We start from the raw sequence: 17,711 nt of genomic DNA, 5'->3' as shown, positions 1-17,711 counted from the left end.
TCTATTCTCGTTATGAAAATGCCTCATTACAGTCCATTTCCACTCCCTCAGGTAATCACCATTGGAACTAACTGAGAAACATTACCCCAGCCCTGCCCTTTGTGGGATAATAAAACTTTCAGTGTCTATGTGCAGAATAATTTAGTAGAGGTCATGGAAAGGTACTTGCTGAATTAACCTTACTCTCTCAGTTGTCCCTTCCTTTCCGCAGACGACAGTTATGTCTCAATTTAGGACTTCAGTTTGTTATGTTTCCAGGTGCACAAAATTTCATGATCATTCCCTTCTCCATGAATTCTCTAATGAGGTAGGAACCCCTGAGGGAATGTCAGCTTGGGTGTGCCTCAGTATCACCTTGAGGAACACGTTTTAAACAGTTCAGTGGTCATATCACATTAGCTGATTCCTGTCTTCACCCTAGCACATTCTCTTCATTATCTGTCATCCTTTGGCCTTCCACCTTCCCTCATTTCTCTCCTGTGTGTATGGCAACAACATTATTTTTGTTCTAGGAGTTCTCTTGCCCAGCTTTAGAAGATAAGCAGCTATGCTTATCCTGAAAACTTTATGACAGTTCACCCAGGCTTGTAGAATGTTTTCTATGAAAACAATTTCTTCTTCCCTTTTTTGGTTTTAAAAACAAAAAGGCTACACTAATACATGATTTTATGTTATTAAATTGAAACATGAGGACAAGCTTTAGAGTGGAAAATTTCATAAAAGATGGCCAGAAGTCCACCTTATCCTTTAGTGGAACTTGGGAGGGAGAGAAGGAGTGGAGGGGTGGTTTGATGTTATAAAGGCGCGATAGGAACAAAAGCCTTGGAGGGTGATTACCCGAGAACTGTTTGCCTTATGGAATAGAGAGTTAACTGGAAGGATTGTGTTGGTTTTTGCAGGTGTTCTTAAGAAACAGAGTAAGGAAGTTGGATTTGAGACTGAAAATAAAAATGAAACATGTTTAAAAACAACAGAGCACAGCACTATTTCCATTGCAATGGAATATGGCTTTAGCCAAAGCACAAAGTAAGGGAAGTCTCACATTACATGATTAAAACCATCCTTCTTGAGGCTCAGGAGAGGAGTGGTTAGTGCATTTGCACTTTGCGGAAGCCTTTTAAGGACTGTTTATGACATGTTTACTGAAAGTGCCTTGACGGAGAACTCCTTCTCCCTTTCTGCTGCCTCGCGGGCAGGGCCAGCTCCTCTCCATGTCACCAGCAGCCCCTGTTCTAGCAGGAGACACTATTCTGCAGCCCCTCATATTCTTATGCTTTCTGATCTTTTTTCTCCTGTAGTTGATTTGCCTTCACCAAGAAAGTCTTAACTTCCTGGAAGATAGACACAGTGTCTTTTTTTTTTTCCAATCTGTGGGTGGCTTTTAGGGCAATACTGTGGATGAAAAGACAACCAGTAGACAAGTGGATTGGCTCACTAATGGATTTTTTCTGGGGCACATGTCTTTATGCCTCTGAACAGAATTCTGTTATTTAACTTAGGTAAATTGTGTGTCTGGAAGAGTTTCACATTTCCCAATATCTGATGTTTAAAACTACCTCAGGTCCCTAAAGCACCTGCTTTCCCTGGCCTATTTTTGTTCTTCCTCCATATTTGGCAGTGACATTCTTATCTCTCCTCACCGTCTGCCATTGTTTTTAGGTGCTCATGCATAAGAGTTAAGGGGAACATTTATTGACTACGGTCTCTTTTGCTTAACACTTAACAACTTTCTTTCCAAACATCGACCATAAGAAGTAGACACATTTTGCAAACCGGGAAACTAGGAAAGGGCATTTTTTCAAGACTGCTTTAAAATAGTCAAGAAATGTAAAGGGAAAGGAAATAAGAAATGAAACAAGGATGGCAGGTGTTGATGGTTGTTGACACTGGGTAGTAAGTAATGTTGAGCATATTCTCTGTATTTTCATATATGTTTGAAAATGCCTGTGATGTAAAAGTTTTAAAAATCAAACAAAACTGTTAGGAAAAATAACATCTGTTCATCTCATTTTGGTTTAGATTATCTGAGTGCCTACTACTGGTACAGAAAGTGTCCGTAATGGCTGGGCTCTCTTCCAGAGCCCATTAAGACCTCGGGTAGTATGTTTCCTACTATGATTACCTACCCATGACCTCAAGCCTGCAGATTTCCTTCAGCATTCTTCCTGAGTGTTCCACAGAAGCCTATTTTGTACCCCAGGAAGGCATAAGGGGATGCCATTTCAAATGCAATGAAATCGTCTTTTTGTGCTCCTCAGTTGTGATAATGCGTTTTCCAGTGACTTCTCTCAAGTGTAAACTGCTTCTTTTCCACGTTGTGTGTGCTGCCACCTCATTTTCTTATTGTTAACTGAAGACTTGTTCATCTCTGTTTAGACTTTGGTTCTGCATCTGCTTTGTGCATTGTTGTTTCTTTGTAATATATTAGGCACAGGCTAACATTTAAAGAGACAGCCAAGTTAGCCTGGGTCTCTAGCATTCTATCTCTTAGTAAGGATGGTTCTTAGACTGTTAACAAAAGTGTAAATGGTGTTTGGTTATCTTGAAGGAATCACTTTACCTTTGAAAAATTGTGAAATGGCTTTTCTCTTATTCTTTACTTCTTACCACTTCCCTTTTCCTTCTTCCTTGATATCATCTCAAACACACTCTTACAACTCTGAATGACTCAGTGTCTCTGGATAGACCACAAAAGTCAAACATGTCCACACCAATCAAATACTCTATTGGATTGAGAGTTCATGGATTCCTCTGTATCCTTGAGTCTCTTCTTGGTACTAGGTGTGAGCAGCCATTGATCAGGGAAGGGTGGTTCTGCCCTGTGGCTTCTGAGTCACACACTCGGAAGCAAATTCCACCTCCCCAACCAGCCTCCCACCAGGTCTGCTTTCCCTGTGTAAACTGAGAAGACAAATACCTACCGTGCAGTATTGCCATAAAGATAACCTTGAAGAAGTTTTCAGTATGGGACCTGTCATCTGTTACCAAAACTTTTTAATTGGTCAGTAGCTATAATTACAATTAACTCTAGCAGTCACTGACAGCATGGGAAAGTGCTAACTGCAGGCAGTAATAACTACAAAAAAATGGTGTGTTTTCTTGGCCAAAGTAAGTTGAAGCAAATTTTCATATTAACAGCAGGCATTTGCTAACTTCCAAAACACAGATACCAATGAAGCGCCATTTGAGGCTGGTTCTCATTTAATGTGTCATACTCGTTTGGGGGCAGGGATGAACTTTCGCTGAGTGTTCTTGGGTTTATTTTTCCCTTTCTTGGTTGCCAACCATCATTACATACATCCTCAGAGGTGGAAGTTTCCTGGCCAGGGCTTGGTTAGGACAGAAGTTTTGTGCTTTGATTTTGTTTTCTGTTTGAAGTTAGTAATGAAGAATTCAGAAAAATTGTTGGGGGCTCTGGGGAAAATGCAGACGTCACCTTATTTCTGTTTTCTGTAAAGTTGAAAATGACAAAGAACAGCAGGGCTAATAAGTGGCCCTGTGTCTAGTTGAGTTAAAAAAAATAGTTCACTACTTCTGAGGAAATTGAAGCCTTTGATGAAAGCAGTTTTTTGACAACTGAGAAATTGAAAGACTGGCGGTAATTTTTTTTTTTTAACATCTGCATTCATTCGTTTATACTTTTAGCAATTATGGAGCTACTTCTTTGGGCCAGGTACTTTGTTAGACAACAGGATACTAAAATAAATACTACTATTATAATAGAGATAGCTTGATAAAGTTCTATAATTTGAGCACAGTTTTAGAAAGGGCCTAATTGCAAAGATGTGGTCTGGTTTTAGGTAAGATCACACTCCCCCCGCGATCATAATGGTAGGGAGCTGTTAATAAGCCTCTGCGTAAAAGATTGAGGGGAGGGATTGGTCACTGGGGCCAGGGAGAGAAACCAGTATGGAGATGGCCGCCTCTGGGGGAGGCAGCTGTAGGCTTTCTGCAGGGAGGTACAGCCAACTCAGATGGCAGGGAGGTAGCCAGAGGGGCAGAGGGGATAAATTCAGCATCCCTCTTCTCCTGCCTTCTGAAACTCCTGCTGGTACTGCCCATTGGTGAATCCCAACTGGAAACCGGAGGGAAAGGGAGCCTGTTGATACAATCCATAGATATGAGTCTCCCAAAGCACAGAACAGGATAGAGAAGGCAGAGAGTAGAGCTGGAAGGGGCAAAGGGGAGAGCCTAGCACAAGCATGAATGCCCTCAGGGGACTGATGTTGGAGAAGATACATTTTGAATAGTAATTAACATCATACTGATACTTTTACAATAATATGGGAGCCCAGATGATAAAGCCATTAACTCTGGTATTAGGGAATATTATTATTCTCAAAAGATGAGTAAGAGTTTGTTAGGGACTGACAGAGGGGAGGTGAGGAATGGCATAGAGGCAGAGGAAAAAGCACATATAAATCACATATATATGCAAGGCTGGTTTGAAATCATCAGCATGACTGGAGCATAAGGACACAGGAAATGGATTTGGGATTTTGTCAGGCTTTGTTTGGGTTGTTGGAGAATATTATCCAGAATCACTGCAATTATCTTTAGGAACCAGGTATAGATATTCTAACCTACAAGATTTGTGAAAGGCCATGTGTGTTTGGCTCCCCACTGTGCACCCTGCATCTTGATAGTGTTTAACACGTTAGGTGCTCAGTAGCTATGTGGAAAATGAATGGACAGGCAAATAAAAAACTACTTGTACCTGAACCTAAGCACCAAGTCTTCATTTTAATTTTTTAAAATTAAATTTGACATATATTAGGAAATGGCACTATTTTGAGTCTTGCTTTTTGTTTTAGAATTAAATAGATCCAAATAACCATGGTTTTGTGGAACAAGTATAAGATGAGGAGTCAGGACATCAGTTCATCACTGGAAACATCATTTAGCCTTCCGTTTCTTAGCTTTCCTGTCTCCAAAGTGGAAATGGTACTCTCTTCCACAGCTATCTTAAAAGGTTATCGTGAAGATCAAATGAGATCGAGGGTGCTTTGGCAGGTATAAAGTACTAAAGAGATAAGATGCAGTAATACCTCCTTTTCTTGCATCAGTGGGGACAGAAATGGGCCACGTAAGTGACTTTTACAAATTATTAAACTGTGTTCCATTAAACCAAGGTTTCTCAACCTTCGCACTACTACCATTTGGAGCCAGACACGTCTTTGTATATTTTTGGATGTTTAGATGTTTAGCAGCATCCCTGTCGTCAACCTTCCAGATGCCACTGGCACTCCCAGTACCCCCCACCCCTGTCGTGACAACCAAAAATGCCGTCAGACATTGCCAGATGTTCTCTGAGGGTCAGAATCATCTCCTATTGAGAACCACTGCATTGAACATTCTTTTTCAAATCTTAATCAGTCTGGAGGAAATCTTTCTAAAATATGTTGGTCATATCCTGTTCTGTTAAACATGGGCTCTTAGAGCATCACACTAGAATATGTTAGAATTATTTGCCTGCATCCCTGGTCTGCTATATTTTTGTAGACCTTGTGTGCTGGTTTGAAACTGTTTTGTACCTCAGAAAAGCCATGTTCTTTAATCCTCATTCAATATTGTTGGGTGGAATCTTTTTGGTTAAGTTGTTTCCCTTGAGGTGTGACCCACCCAATTGTGGGTGAGGACGTTTGATTAAATGGTTTCCATGAAGATGCGTCTCCACCCATTCAAGGTGCAGTGGCTTACTGGAGCCCTTTAAGAGGGAACCATTTTGGAAAAAGCTTCAGAGACCACACAGCCATAGACGTTTGCAGATGCAGAAGGACAATGCCCCCCAAGGAAGCCGTTCTGAAAGGAGAAACCAAGAGAGAAAGCTAGCAGAAAGCTAGCCATCTCTGTGCCTTCCCAGCTGACAGAGAAACCCTGAATGTCATTGGCCCTTTCTTAAGGTATTTTTCCCTGTAAGACTTGTTTGGACATTTTTATAGCCTTAGAACTGTAAACTTGCAACTTAGTAAATTCCCTTTTTCATTTCTTGTATATTGTATTCTGACAGCTTTAACAAACACCTAGTGTCTGCGTTATGTGGTTTTTGTTTCCTCTCCCACTCCCTATGAGGCTGACAGCTGTCACTTTCCTGCAAGCATTGAAGTGTACTAATGTGTTGTTTCTGATCTGCTGAGAATTTAGGAAGCAGTTAGCCAGCTTTCACAGAACACATCCAAAATGAGAATCAACAGTCCGTTAGTTTGGACCTGGATGTGCAGGTGTCTAGCCAGTTGGATTTGGTTTGTTTGAGTCCTAAAGAATCCTTCTTCTTCCTCAGTCCTCATTTCTTCCTGTCTTTGTAGGCATCTGCCAGCTGAGAGACTTCCAGGCAAGTGACAAGTTATCATGATTATTTTTAATATGACTTTGTGATTTTAACCACATAAACTTTCCTGTATCTTTGCTTTAGGGTTATCTAGCAGAGGGTTGGAAAGTCTGATAATTGTTCAAACCGTCCTGCCAATTGTGTACAATCACTTCAGAGCCAGTAGTCTTGCTTTCCCCACCACCGTCCTCATTTATGGTCTATGAGACCACACAGGCCAATAAGGTGCTTTTTGACATTTTAAATATAATACGTTCAATATATTGGCACCTAGCAGAGTAGCACAGCACCAGGCACATAGTAGACACACAAAAAAAATTAATAAAATGCAGATGAATGAACGACGAGTGCAACGTAACTTCCGAATTGCTAGTGTGAAAAAAAAAAAAGCACGACAAACCAAAGACACGGACATCAAAAATCCAGATGAGGAAAGTGGTTTGTAATGAAAGTACAAACTAATCTTTCATGTCACTGCTATAGAGAGAACTGTAATAGTCCCAGAAGAGGGAAAAAAAATGAAATGACTGAACTTCAACACTCTTTCTGTTCTGCTGCAGTTCTCTTTTAAGTTCACAGATTGGGAATGGCCTAGTATGTCCCAGCTCCTAGGACAAAATCACTTCCTTTTATTTCCTCCATGACAAATGTTTGTGTTTTTCACTGGACAGCAAGAAAGGTTAAAATTCTCAGCGTCTGCCTGACACTCTTGGATAGAAGCTCAGGTATCTCTAATAGCTTGCTTGTCTAGGTCGTTGGGCTATTTCTGTCTACCATAACAAGGATTAATCCCTCGTACCAGAATAAAGCAGCCTGCAATAGACTGCTCACCTGAGTGGTGTGCAAGGTCAGAGGCAAGCATTTCATTTAAAAATGGTTCAGTACATAATAAAAGGGCCATCAGTGTTCAATATGACTTGGAACACCAGAAGAATGACATTTGATTTGCTGCATTTTTTTCAAGGTCGTGATTGGGTTTCTCAGTCCCTGTTGGGGGCAGGCTTCCAAATGGTTCTTCTGGATTGCCAGACCTCTGAGAAGAGAGGCCGAGAGTGACCAGTTTCTACCTGGGAATATGAAATCTGAGATCATCCCGGCACCAGAGCCCCCTTAGGTCAAGCACCAGAATCCTTTCTAACCCCTGAGAGTCCCCTGAGCTCGGACCCGGAAATACTGTAACTATTCCTTGCAGATATCATGTAGTCATTTCTGCAAGGAGTATTATTATTATTGTTTTTTAATTAATTAAAGAAAAAAAAAGAAATTAACACAACATTTAGAAATCATTCCATTCTACATATGCAATCAGTAATTCTTAACATCATCACATAGATGCATGATCATCATTTCTTAGCACATTTGCATCGATTTAGGAAAAGAACTAGCAAAACAACAGAAAAAGATATAGAATGTTAATATAGAGAAAAAATAAAAATAATAATAATAATAATAAAAAAGAAAAAAAAGACAAACAAACAGACAGACAAAAAAAAAACCGATAGCTCAGATGCAGCTTCATTCAGTGTTTTAACATGATTACTTTACAATTACGTATTATTGTGCTGTCCATTTTTGAGTTTTTGTATCTAGTCCGGTTGCACAGTCTGTATCCCTTCAGCTCCAATTACCCATTATCTTACCCTGTTTCTAACTCCTGCTGGACTCTGTTACCAATGACATATTCCAAGTTTATTCTCGAATGTCGGTTCACATCAGTGGGACCATACAGTATTTGTCTTTTAGTTTTTGGCTAGACTCACTCAGCATAATGTTCTCTAGGTCCATCCATGTTATTATATGCTTCATAAGTTTATTCTGTCTTAAAGCTGCATAATATTCCATCGTATGTATATACCACAGTTTGTTTAGCCATTCGTCCGTTGATGGACATTTTGGCTGTTTCCATCACTTTGCAATTGTAAATAATGCTGCTATAAACATTGGTGTGCAAATGTCCGTTTGTGTCTTTGCCCTTAAGTCCTTTGAGTAGATACCTAGCAATGGTATTGCTGGGTCATATGGCAATTCTATATTCACTTTTTGAGGAACCGCCAAACTGCCTTCCACAGTGGTTGCACCATTTGACATTCCCACCAACAGTGGATAAGTGTGCCTCTTTCTCCACATCCTCTCCAGCACTTGTCATTTTCTGTTTTGTTGATAATGGCCATTCTGGTGGGTGTGAGATGATATCTCATTGTAGTTTTGATTTGCATTTCTCTAATGGCCAGGGACATTGAGCATCTCTTCATGTGCCTTTTGGCCATTTGTATTTCCTCTTCTGAGAGGTGTCTGTTCAAGTCTTTATCCCATTTTATAATTGGGTTGGCTGTCTTTTTGTTCTTGAGTTGGACAATCTCTTTATAAATTCTGGATACTAGACCTTTATCTGATATGTCGTTTCCAGATATTGTCTCCCATTGTGTAGGCTGTCTTTCTACTTTCTTGATGAAGTTCTTTGATGCACAGAAGTGTTTAATTTTGAGGAGCTCCCATTTATTTATTTCCTTCTTCACTGCTCTTGCTTTAGGTTTAAGGTTCATAAAACCGCCTCCAATTGTAAGTTTCATAAGATATCTCCCTACATTTTCCTCTAACTGTTTTATGGTCTTAGACCTATTGTTTAGATCTTTGATCCATTTTGAGTTAACTTTTGTATAGGGTGTGAGATACAGGTCTTCTTTCATTCTTTTGCATATGGATATCCAGTTCTCTAGGCACCATTTATTGAAGAGACTGTTCTGTCCCAGGTGAGTTGGCTTGACTGCCTTATCAAAGATCAAATGTCCATAGATGAGAGGGTCTATATCTGAGCACTCTATTCAATTCCATTGGTCGATATATCTATCTTTATGCCAATACCATGCTGTTTTGACCACTGTGGCTTCATAATATGCCTTAAAGTCAGGCAGAGCAAGACCTCCAGCTTCGTTTTTTTTCCTCAAGATGTTTTTAGCAATTCGGAGCACCCTGCCCCTCCAGATAAATTTGCTTATTGGTTTTTCTATTTCTGAAAAATAAGTTGTTGGGATTTTGATTGGTATTGCATTGAATCTGTAAATCAATTTTGGTAGGATTGACATCTTAACTATATTTAGTCTTCCAATCCATGAACATGGTATGCCCTTCCATCTATTTAGGTCTTCTGTGATTTCTTTTACCAGTTTTTTGTAGTTTTCTTTATATAGGTTTTTTGTCTCTTTAGTTAAATTTATTCCTAGGTATTTTATTCTTTTAGTTGCAATTGTAAATGGGATTCGTTTCTTGATTTCCCCCTCAGCTTGTTCATTACTAGTATATAGAAATGCTACAGATTTTTGAATGTTGATCTTGTAACCTGCTACTTTGCTGTACTCATTTATTAGCTCTAGTAGTTTTGTTGTGGATATTTCCAGGTTTTTGACGTATAGTATCATATCATCTGCAAACAGTGATAGTTTTACTTCTTCCTTTCCAATTTTGATGCCTTGTATTTCTTTTTCTTGTCTAATTGCTCTGGCTAGAACCTCCAACACAATGTTGAATAATAGTGGTGATAATGGACATCCTTGTCTTGTTCCTGATCTTAGGGGGAAAGTTTTCAATTTTTCCCCATTGAGGATGATATTAGCTGTGGGTTTTTCATATATTCCCTCTATCATTTTAAGGAAGTTCCCTTGTATTCCTATCTTTTGAAGTGTTTTCAACAGGAAAGGATGTTGAATCTTGTCAAATGCCTTCTCTGCATCAATTGAGATGATCATGTGATTTTTTTTGCTTTGATTTGTTAATATGGTGTATTACATTAATTGATTTTCTTATGTTGAACCATCCTTGCATACCTGGGATGAACCCTACTTGGTCATGATGTATAATTCTTTTAATGTGTTGTTGGATATGATTTGCTAGAATTTTATTGAGGATTTTTGCATCTATATTCATTAGAGAGATTGTTCTGTAGTTTTCTTTTTTTGTAATATCTTTGCCTGGTTTTGGTATGAGGGTGATGTTGGCTTCATAGAATGAATTAGGTAGTTTTCCCTCCACTTCGATTTTTTTGAAGAGTTTGAGGAGAGTTGGTACTAATTCTTTCTGGAATGTTTGATAGAATTCAGATGTGAAGCCGTCTGGTCCTGGACTTTTCTTTTTAGGAAGCTTTTGAATGACTGATTCAATTTCTTTACTTGTGATTGGTTTGTTGAGGTCATCTATTTCTTCTTGAGTCAAAGTTGGTTGTTCATGTCTTTCCAGGAACTTGTCCATTTCATCTAAATTGTTGTATTTATTAGCGTAAAGTTGTTCATAGTATCCTGTTATTACCTCCTTTATTTCTGTGAGGTCAGTAGTTATGTCTCCTCTTCCATTTCTGATCTTATTTATTTGCATCCTCTCTCTTCCTCTTTTTGTCAATCTTGATAAGGGCCCATCAATCTTATTGATTTTCTCATAGAACCAACTTCTGGTCTTATTGATTTTCTCTATTGTTTTCATGTTTTCAATTTCATTTATTTCTGCTCTAATCTTTGTTATTTCTTTCCTTTTGCTTGCTTTGGGATTAGTTTGCTGTTTTTTCTCCAGTTCTTCCAAGTGGACAGTTAATTCCTGAATTTTTGCCTTTTCTTCTTTTCTGATATAGGCATTTAGGGCAATAAATTTCCCTCTTAGCACTGCCTTTGCTGCGTCCCATAAGTTTTGATATGTTGTGTTTTCATTTTTATTCGCCTCGAGGTATTTGCTAATTTCTCTTGCAATTTCTTCTTTGACCCACTTGTTGTTTAAGAGTGTGTTGTTGAGCCTCCACGTATTTGTGAATTTTCTGGCACTCAGCCTATTATTCATTTCCAACTTCATTCCTTTATGATCTGAGAAAGTGTTGTGTATGATTTCAATCTTTTTAAATTTGTTGAGACTTGCTTTGTGACCCAGCATATGGTCTATCTTTGAGAATGATCCATGAGCACTTGAGAAAAAGGTGTATTCTGCTGTTGTGGGATGTAATGTCCTATAAATGTCTGTTAAGTCTAACTCATTTATAGTAATATTCAGATTCTCTATTTCTTTATTGATCCTCTGTCTAGATGTGCTGTCCATTGATGAGAGTGGTGAATTGAAGTCTCCAACTATTATGGTATATGTGACTATTTCCCTTTTCAGTGTTTGCAGTGTATTCCTCACGTATTTTGGGTCATTCTGGTTCAGTGCATAAATATTTATGATTGTTATGTCTTCTTGTTTAATTGTTCCTTTTATTAGTAGATAGTGTCCTTCTTTGTCTCTTTTAACTGTTTTACATTTGAAGTCTAATTTGTTGGATATTAGTATAGCCACTCCTGCTCTTTTCTGGTTGTTATTTGCATGAAATATCTTTTCCAAACCTTTCACTTTCAACCTATGTTTATCTTTGGGTCTAAGATGTGTTTCCTGTAGACAGCATATAGAAGGATCCTGTTTTTTAATCCATTCTGCCAGTCTATGTCTTTTGATTGGGGAATTCAGTCCATTAACATTTAGTGTTATTACTGTTTGGATAATATTTTCCTCTAACATTTTGCCTTTTGTATTATATATATCATATGTGACTTTCCTTCTTTCTACACTCTTCTCCATACCTCTCTCTTCTGTCTTTTCGTATCTGACTCTAGTGCTCCCTTTAGTATTTCTTGCAGAGCTGGTCTCTTGGTCGCAAATTCTCTCAGTGTCTTTTTGTCTGAGAATGTTTTAATTTCTCCCTCATTTTTGAAGGACAATTTTGCTGGATATAGGAGTCTTGGTTGGCAGTTTTTCTCTTTTAGTAATTTAAATATATCATCCCACTGTCTTCTAGCTTCCATGGTTTCTGCTGAGAAATCTACACATAGTCTTATTGGGTTTCCCTTGTATGTGATGGATTGTTTTTCTCTTGCTGCTTTCAAGATCCTCTCTTTCTCTTTGACCTCTGACATTCTAACTAGTAAGTGTCTTGGAGAACGCCTATTTGGGTCTATTCTCTTTGGGGTGTGCTGCACTTCTTGGATCTGTAATTTTAGGTCTTTCCTAAGAGTTGGGAAATTTTCAGTGATAATTTCTTCCATTAGTTTTTCTCCTCCTTTTCCCTTCTCTTCTCCTTCTGGGACACCCACAACACGTATATTTGTGCGCTTCATATTGTCCTTCATTTCCCTGATCCCCTGTTCAAATTTTTCCATTCTTTTCCCTATAGTTTCTGTTTCTTTTTGGAATTCAGATGTTCCATCCTCCAAATCACTAATTCTATCTTCTGTCTCTTTAAATCTATCATTGTAGGTATCCATTGTTTTTTCCATCTTTTCTACTTTGTCCTTCACTTCCATAAGTTCTGTGATTTGTTTTTTCAGTTTTTCTATTTCTTCTTTTTGTTCAACCCATGTCTTTTTCATGTCCTCCCTCAATTTATCGATTTCATTTTTGAAAAGGTTTTCAATTTCTGTTCGTATATTCAGCATTAGTTGTCTCAGCTCCTGTATCTCATTTGAACTATTGGTTTGCTCCTTTGACTGGGCCATATTTTCAATTTTCTGAGCGTGATCCGTTATCTTCTGCTGGCGTCTGGGCATTTAGTCAGATTTCCCTGGGTGTTGGACCCAACAGGTTGAAAGATTTTTCTGTGAAATCTCTGGGTTCTGTTTTTCTAAAAATATGGAACGCTTCACGAATTTGCTTGTCATCCTTGCGCAGGGGCCATGCTAATCTTCTCTGTATCGTTCCAATTTTAGTATATGTGCTGCCGAAGCGAGCACTGCAAGGAGTATTATTATTGAAGAAATCAAGCTAATCACATCTGACCAGAGGCAAGAAGTTAGCTAGTCCTCAAAAGATAAAGATATTCTTAGAACCATAGTAGCCATCTGTTTGTATTTTCAAAAGGCAGTATTAATCTGAAAAGATCTCTGTATGCCTCTTGGATTCTGCATTCTCTGCTTTTCAGAAGGTCACTGGTTAATTGGGCTGTGTTAATGATTCTTTTTTATTATGGTAACTTTTGACCATCTCTCTGGCAGAAGGTGCCTTATTAAATCATGTACAGCTGAGGAGCAAGGTATCACTTTTCTGGCATTTACTCTCCTCAGAACAGAGCAAGAATTATATGGGATGACTTTGGAACATGGTGGGTCCTTACTTATCTACCTGTAAACAGAGCAGCAACAAATGGTCCTAAATGCCATCTCAATTGGATGATGACACAAGATCTGGGGCAATTGCTTGAGGATGGTGTGTCTGGAGAATGAGCAGGCAGAGAGTGGTAGGAGATGGGGTGGGCTCAGGTAGGGCTTTGTGGTTTGGTGACCTGTCAGGAAATGAAGGACAGCAGTGGCTTGCACAAACATTACAGCTGTGTAGTTGCTAAATTCTGAGTTGAATTCTTGCAGTCTGCTTAAATCGAAGATATCCTAAAAGACTTATTGAACAGAGGCTTCTGTGACTTAAAAAAAAATTCTCCCATGCAGATGTATTGAGTTAAAGAGGTCCCGCTGTTCATTTTATAATAATCTATTGCGTACTTGTTAGGTGCTGACCATTTTCATATATGTGATTCCAGAGAATGATTACAACCCTTTGAAATATGGATTATTATCTTCCTTTTAGAGATGGGGAAAAAGGGGCTTCATCCTCATTAGTCTGACACGCTTTGAACTGAAACTTAACCAATACTGGAACTTTCTTTGGGCATAACAGAATGAAAATTGAAAACAGGTTTTCTGGTTCTGTTTTCTCCATTTTATCCCAGATAATTTTTCTTTATGCTTCATAGGTTAAAATAATTGTTGAAGTCTGGCTTGGGAAACTAAACACCAGAAATAGCACTTTTTTTTTTTTTAAAGGATGTATGCCCCAAGAAAAGGCTTTTTTTTTTAATTAATTTTTACATTAAAAAAAATTACAAGAAACACAAACATTGTTAACATATGATCATTCCGTTCTACATATATAATCAGTAACAGAAATAGCACTTTTTTAATGAGGGAATATATTCTCATAGCAAACTTGAAAATAAGTGGTTAAAATATAATTCATTTGTACCTTGTAGCTGACTTCATATGGCAATAGTTGTAAAGAATATGTATGCAATATCATATAAGTATGTGTGTCTTATATAGGTATGATATGTGATAAGTAAATATGTGTATGTACATGCATATGTACATAGTTGTTCTCTATCTACTACACCCAGAAAATAATTCTGAAGATAGAGATATTAAAGTGTTAATAGCAGCTTCCTTTGAAAGATAGGTTTTAGGGTAACTATAGTTTAAATTCTTTTTTTTTTTTTTTACTATTTTTTTCTAAAATGTTTTTCTACCATGGGAATGGAAAGCAAATTATATATTTTTTAAAAGACAGGCAATAAAGGGTAAGGCACACATGGCCTATTTTAGAGTCAGATGTATTTGGGGTTTGCTCCTCCAGAAGTAACGATGCAGCTTAAGTTATTGATCTGAAGGTGATTCTTTAAGCTTATTAATTTAAAGTTTGTGGAGATGTCAGGATTCCGAAGGCACAGACACAACAGAATTGAGCCACATCATAATAATTAGAATCAAGAGAACATCAGGGAAGCCATTTGGGAGGAAATAAGGACTATCGAAGGGAAGGAATAGAAATACCTGGTCTACTAGGACCCTCCAGTGGGAGGGGGAGTGAGCAAACACAGGGGGCAAACTAACCACAGAATTGTCCATCCAGCTCTGAAATAAATGTGAACTAGAACAAAGGGCAATTCTCAGAGCATGAGAGGGACCAGAGAAAAATGGGGAAACCACAGTCGAAGAAGACTAAGTGAGGGCAAGTCCCAAGCTGTGTGGTGGAAAGTTGGAGGAGCAGCATGGCGATGCGGTGGGCACTGGGGGTTTTGCAAGGACAGTCATGTGCTTGATCACACAGCAAGCAGAGGGACTCTCATGAGTCATCTGTGACGGGAAGAAACCAGGCAGGGGAGGGGGAGGAAGGTTTGTGTGGGCGGAAGGAGCAAAGCCCCGGGACAGAAGGAATGGAAACAATTGAGATCCATGTTATTAATTGTTGTCTCCAAAGAGCCTAGTGTGGCAAGATGGATGATAACATAGGAGGTATTACTTAGGATCACTTCCAACCTCGCTCACTGTCTCCTTACATGCAGCAGGAATCATGATCTCTGGGACTCGCTTGTTTCCAACAAGGAGGCCAGGGCACTGATAGCGGCAGTTGGGAAGATGAAGTGTTCCATCACTGCCATTTGCTCCACCGTTCTTCACCGTCCTGTCAGCCCAAGCCTGAAGGACCCGGGTGGAGATGTTCACTGCAGCCTAATGCTTGACATAGAGGGCTCTGACTCTGGAATAATTTTTCAAAACAAGTCATATTCTCAAAATGAATGGGTTCTAGCTCTCATTCCCACCACCCTCTTTGATGTCTTCCATCTTTTGTGGCAAATTTTTACGTAGATAAAATCTATTTTTCTTGCAGGAGACTATAGTTTCGGCATTACTGTGGTGGGGGTGGTGGCTGTCATTGTCATTATAACCTCACCTTTTTATTTCTAAAAAGTGAGTGAACCGATTTAGTGGGGTACAATAGAACCTTTTAGCAAGATTGAAACATAAGAAGTTTTCACCAGAGGGGATACTTATAAGCAGCAAGCTAAGGAGCTTATATTTTCCATTCTGGTCATTGTCTCCTTAGTGCATATTAGGTTTTTGGTAAATATTTTGGAATTAAGAATAACTGGGTTTTGATTTCACATAAATCACCCCTCTTTTATCTGTGAGTGCTGTATCCACTGACCGGATTATCTTCCTGTCCCGGGGACTGGCCTTGGTCTGGAGATAGGTTAATTTGTTAATTCATTTGTTCACTTATGTAGCTGAATACATGCTAAATGCCAGGGAGTATATGAGACACAGAGAATATACCCCAACTATGTATCTTCATCTCAGCAGCGGCAACATCAAGTACATAAACTTCCCCAAATACCTGCTGTCACCAACATTGGTGCCAAAGACATATTTGTGACCTATTATGTACAAGGCAACTTGCTAGGCCATGAGATAGAAAAAGTATATACTATAATCTCATAAATGCAAAGACATTTATGGAATTCCATCTAAGTATAATGGCATATATAGAACATTAACATTTAAGATGGTCCACCATAGATAATTTATTTAATCCTTTTCACAGAAATGATGTAAAATACATATTACCACTGTCCTCATTTTGGTACTGAGGAAACTGAGTTCTGTAACTACGTAAGAAAAAGCACTCATAGTACACTGCCTTTTGCAAGGTTTTTCACGTTAATACCAAGCACACCCAACTCCACTTGGTTTTGGAAAACACCAAAGATTGGATGTATTTGGGTGTGTTTTATCTGTAGTTGGTTCACAGAGAACTGTCCAGGCAGTGTCCCATCTCCACCAGGGTAGCCACAGGGGCCAGATGCTGCCTTACCTCCTGTGTCCTGCCAGGTCCTTCCTCAGTGCTGTCTGTGATGTGCCTGGCCTCAGCTCAGCTTCTCCTTACATGAAGTCAGTCCTTACTTCTCAGCAAGGCTAACCCCTCTGCTATCTCCAGTGCCACACTCCACAGGAATTCCCACAGGCCTGAGAATGCTGCAGGACTGGCAGAGAATAAAGGGTGGGACTCACCTATCCCCTTAAGATTTGGCTTTAGACTCCAGACTCCAGCTCCATGATGGGTGGGATGGGGTCTGCTTGGGCCACCAGTGGGTTTTCAGTGCCCAGTACAGTTGCTGGATCAAAATAGGCAGTAGAGAAATATTTGGTAAATGAAGGGAGGGCAGGATGGAGAAGAGAAAGCAGGAGAGAAGGGGAGGCAGAGAAAAAGATGAAAGAGTAGGTATTTGAAAGAAAGGGAGGGAAGAACAAAGAAATGAAGCTGAGGAAAGCAAGAAAGGAGGAGTAAGAAGGAAGCAGGGAGGGTGAAAAAGCAGTTAAGTAAAAGCAGCAAGAAGTGGCAGAGGGGGTGGGACAGATGGGGGAGGATGTTGCCAGTGAGAGAAAGAATAACTGCTAATTAAGCTGAAGGACTGCTGCCCAGAAAGAAGAAAAAAAGACAAAGTTTTCCTGCCTCTGTCGCTAATGAGCTATGGGACTTCAGACAAGTCACCCAGCCTTTCTGCACTGTGGAGTCCTTTTTTGTAAGAGAAGGAAATCAACCCAGGTCATCTGTTGGAGCCCTTCTCTACATGAGCACTCTGTCTCCACTGTTGGCCCTTCATGGGTCAGCAAAATCTGCCTGGCGGCCAGCACTCCAGCGCTATGTTCATTCTGTTTTTATTTCCCCCATCTTCATTCCTTATTATGCACAGAGGTGTCTGAAATGAACACATGGAAGAAAGTATAACTACAGTTTCTGTAGGAACAAAATTGCAGAGCACGGAAAGGATTTG

The 17,711-nt window shown here is 39.2% G+C and overlaps 1 protein-coding gene and 1 non-coding gene across 2 annotated transcripts in view; one reads left to right on the top strand and one right to left on the bottom strand.

Moving 5' to 3' along the window:
* The window catches only part of SAMD12 (sterile alpha motif domain containing 12), a 433,476-nt gene that overhangs the window by 352,605 nt on the left and 63,160 nt on the right, over nucleotides 1–17,711 (top strand). The gene's annotated exons all lie outside the window — the stretch shown is intronic.
* Nucleotides 12,956–13,062, bottom strand: LOC143689117 (U6 spliceosomal RNA). Its single transcript, XR_013178585.1, has one exon. It is a non-coding gene; the product is annotated as a U6 spliceosomal RNA (small nuclear RNA).

The sequence above is a fragment of the Tamandua tetradactyla genome, chromosome 6 (assembly GCF_023851605.1).
Source record: "Tamandua tetradactyla isolate mTamTet1 chromosome 6, mTamTet1.pri, whole genome shotgun sequence".
Lineage (NCBI taxonomy): Eukaryota > Metazoa > Chordata > Mammalia > Pilosa > Myrmecophagidae > Tamandua > Tamandua tetradactyla.
Note: the sequence above shows the minus strand (reverse complement) of the source record. Positions and strands in the feature narration are given on the sequence as shown.